The sequence below is a fragment of the Otolemur garnettii genome, unplaced genomic scaffold (genome assembly GCF_000181295.1).
Source record: "Otolemur garnettii isolate 467f Iridium unplaced genomic scaffold, OtoGar3 scaffold00083, whole genome shotgun sequence".
Classification (NCBI taxonomy): Eukaryota; Metazoa; Chordata; class Mammalia; order Primates; family Galagidae; genus Otolemur; species Otolemur garnettii.
The window spans coordinates 6082194-6086292 of record NW_003852478.1 but is presented as its reverse complement, the minus strand read 5'-3'; positions in this window follow the sequence as shown (position 1 = coordinate 6086292).

Sequence of the window (4099 nt, the reverse complement as noted above, 5' to 3'; positions counted from 1 at the left end):
GTGACTGCCATTCTGGGACACAGGCTAGAGCTTCAGACCCCAGAAAGCTGGTATCATTTTCTTTGTCATTAATGCCCAGAATGGACTCTAACTTCCTAAACTATTTCCATCAGAAAGTGCTGGTTGTGAGTGCATACTCACGTATTATGTGAGTAGGTGAGGTCCAGGCAAGTGTGGGAGTGCCCACTTTTATGTGATACATGCTTAAAACTTTCCTCAGATCAGCATATCCATGACTTTCATGATGGGTGTTTCCCAAAATGAGCTTGGTAAGACCCCAGGCTGGATCAGATCACTCAGAAGTAACCTACTATACTCCTGGAATCTGATTGAGGGCGTTATAGAATACCTTAAGATGGCTTTTAAACATTTTCAATTCAACCCTGAATTTAATAAATCATTCAGTTAAGAAGTATTTCTTGAGTTTAAAACATGCATTAGCTACTCTACTAGATCCAAGGACACGCCCTCATACAGTTAACAGTCCTAATAAAAATAACAGGAGGAAAGGTCTAATGGAAAAACACGACACCTTCCCCACTCACTCTGCACATCTACATCTACGGCTATTAAGGGTATAGAAGGACAAGGTCAAGAAAAAAAGACAGGCTGTTCATTATGAGCAGATTCATCTCAACACCGGCATATATGAAGAGGGTGATTTCTCCTTTGAGTTACTAAAAGAAGGTGTATAGTTGATTGGGGTGAATTTCATGAATAGAAATTATCTTCATTCTTTACGTAAAATTCATCCCAGGGTACAAAAAATGAATATTATAACAGCATGTTCACACATATCATCTCAGCATTTTGAAAGACTGAGGCTGGAGGATCACTTAAGACCAGGAGTTTGAGACCAGTCTGGGCAATACAGTGAGACCCCCATCCCTAAAAAAAAAGAAAGAAAGAAAAGAATTTTAAGGGGGATCACTCAAGCCCAAGACTTTGAAGTTGTTATGAGCTAGACTGATACTACAGCATTCTAGCCTGGGCAACAGAGTGAGACTCTATCTCAAAAAAAAAAAAAAAAGTAAAATCACAATGTGTATCTCACCTAATTGCTGAAATAAGAACTGAGCTCTTGGCTTGGTGCCTGTGGCTCAAGTGGCTAAGGCGCCAGCCATGTACACCCAAGGTGGCAGGTTCGAATCCAGCCCAGGCCCACCAAACAACAATGACGGCTGCAACCAAAAAATAGCCAGGCGTTGTGGCAGGCGCCTGTGGTCTCCGCTACTTGGGAGGCTGAAGACTCGCTTGAGCCCAGGAGTTGGAGGTTGCTGTGAGCTGAGATGCCATGGCACTCTACCCAGAGGGACAGCTTGAGGCTCCTGTCTCAAAAAAAAAAAAAAAAGAACTGAGCTCTCTCTAGTGACACAGACCAGTAACAGTTACCTAAAGTATCTTCTTACCTAGCTGGAGCCCTGGATAATCACAGAGTTTCAGAGTAATTCTTACTTTATGTGCCACCAATCCCAGGCCCTCAGCCTAAGTACTGGAATTGCCAGACAGATCTCAAAGTGATCAAGAGTCATTCTAAAGTGCATTGCCCTGCCTGGTGGTAGCACCTGTAGTCCCAGCTATTCAGGAGGCTGAGGCAAGAGGATCATTTGAGCCCAGGAGTTTGAGGTTGTAGTGCACTGTGCATGGTCACTATGCTCCAGCCTGGACAACACAACAATGCCCTGTCTACTAAAGGTAGAAATAAAATAGGAAGTAAAGCGCATCACTACAAACTGGCTTGCCAAGTTAAGTTTCATGAATACACAAATTTGCTTAGGACATTATTTTTCTAGCAAGCCAGCCTCACTCAACCTAAGCTTTTAAAATGTATTTCAGATACTTTTACTAATATTACAGAAAATAAAGAGTGCATTTTTTTTAAAAAACTGTAAAAACCCAAATAGACTTTGATTTATTAGAGCAATCTTTTCACTTCCTTCCTACTGTTTTGATTAGTATTTGAAAGATTTATCTTATTCTCCTTTTGTTTAACTTTAGAAACTGGAATTTTAAAGAGGAGCTGATAAACTACATATTCCAGATTTTAAAGTTTTAACCTTACTCATAGGAAAAAAAAAAACCATAGTCTCTCATGAAAATGTGGCTGTGAAATGCATTTGCAGTTGCAAAATAGGTCAAAGTCATTTGTGGCGTCCATTAATCCTGCTACTTCTGTGAAAAAGGCTAAAAGCATTGCCTACATTTTACAGATGGAAAAGAAGTAACAGGTCCCATCTTGCTGTGGGTATAATAGCAAAGCCTGTGGTAGAGCCAGAAATAGAATCTTAAGGGATTTGCATTCCTTGTTTGATGTAGAACAGAATTCAACCCAAGCAGTCTCAATGAAGTCGTGCTACAGAAGTAGCAGGTCTATCACTTCACTTTTCTTTAATAGAATTAAATAGTTCATTTCAGCTCTACTTTCAATCAGAAGCCTTATGCTAATTTTTCCCGCTGACCGACCAAATATAATGTATATAGGAATCTCATAAAATACATTGTATGCTAAGCATAATGGATGATGTGCAGCCATTTTAGGAAGATTTTTTAAAAGAAAAAGCAATGTTTAAAATCCAGTATAATCTAATGCTATAGAAGAGGAACCTCTGTTACTTGAGTTCAGCAGGTCAACATGCAACTTCTAAGGTGACTGCTTTAATGCGATTCCGGGTTTCACACATTCTATTTCATTTTCTTTTCTTTTTAACCACTAGTCAGTGTGGATTCACAGCATTCTAAATCAAGTCCCACAAACACTTTTAAGAAAAAGCACCTTCATAGTTACAGAAATTGAGAATTCCATGCTGCCATCCTGTGTCCACCATCTTGCCATTACAGCTATCATTTCAATATTCCGAATTTGTGCATTTGAGCACCTCAGTGTGAGAGTGTTAGGGTGGAACTCGAGTCACGAGCTGCTACACTTCGTAGATGTGCTTAGAACTCCTATCATGTCCACCAGGCTGGGGATAGACTTGCTCTCACAAAACAGTAGCAATATGTGGATCCTCTGGTGGGAAATAAAGAACTTAATCATGTTTACTGGATAGTGTAGTTGGACGGATTAAATGAGATTAATCTACTCATATATAGTGCACAGCATATGGTAAGTGTGCAGTAACATTTCGCATATTATCTGTTAACTGGGTAGCCTGAACACATGTTGGTCTTGTAAACATCAGCTTTTAGTTGACGTGCATTTATGTAACACATTATTAATGGGAATCATTTGCAGGCATTTTTAACATGGTCTACAAGGTCCAGCATGGTCTGGAAACCATCGGTATCTCCAGCTACATGCCTCCCCCTCCAACCCAGATTACATTATGTCTACCCAGCATCTCCCTCCACCCCACCCCTTCGCTTTTGTGCAGAAGTCAGAGCAGCCTTCCTGCATTTCTGTGGATGCTCTAAGCTCTTTCCAGGAATACACGCTCTGCTTCCTCTACCTGGAACTACACCCCAAGCTCCACTCCTTGGCTTTCTAAACCCATCTTTAATTACCTGCTTCATCATTTTCCTCAGCCTCACAGTTGGTTTCTTGACACCTCCATTTTAGCCTCTGTAAAGTGGTAATTTTATATTTTTAAATGATTCTTGTATCAATGTCTGTTTTATCCTCATGAAAACTCCATGTTTGGGGATTTTTTTCTCACTATATACCTCAGGTCTACCACAGTGCTTGACATGGTAGGTTCTCAACATACATTGATTCTACTAATGAATAAACACATCCCAACGTGAGGCTATTGCTCCCCCAATTGAGCATTTTCCCGTTTCACTTTATTTTACAATCATTCCCCTCATCTCTGGCTTTATTCAACTATACAGTAAAAGGCGAATATATGTTACTCAATAAAAAGAGCTTATGCATTTAATTGGCGGGGAAAAGGAGAGGCGGAAAAGGGAAGTTGATTAAGTAGACCATGGCGTTATGAATATCAGTCCAAAGACACGCGTATAAAGGACTTTCCTGAGAATATTGTTTATGTATGGAGAAAGGTGTTATTTCAGTGGATGGATGAGTTCACCACACTGTAATTAATGTACATAAAACAGCGTGTAAAGAACCTTAATAAAAGATGTTCCCAGCCAATCA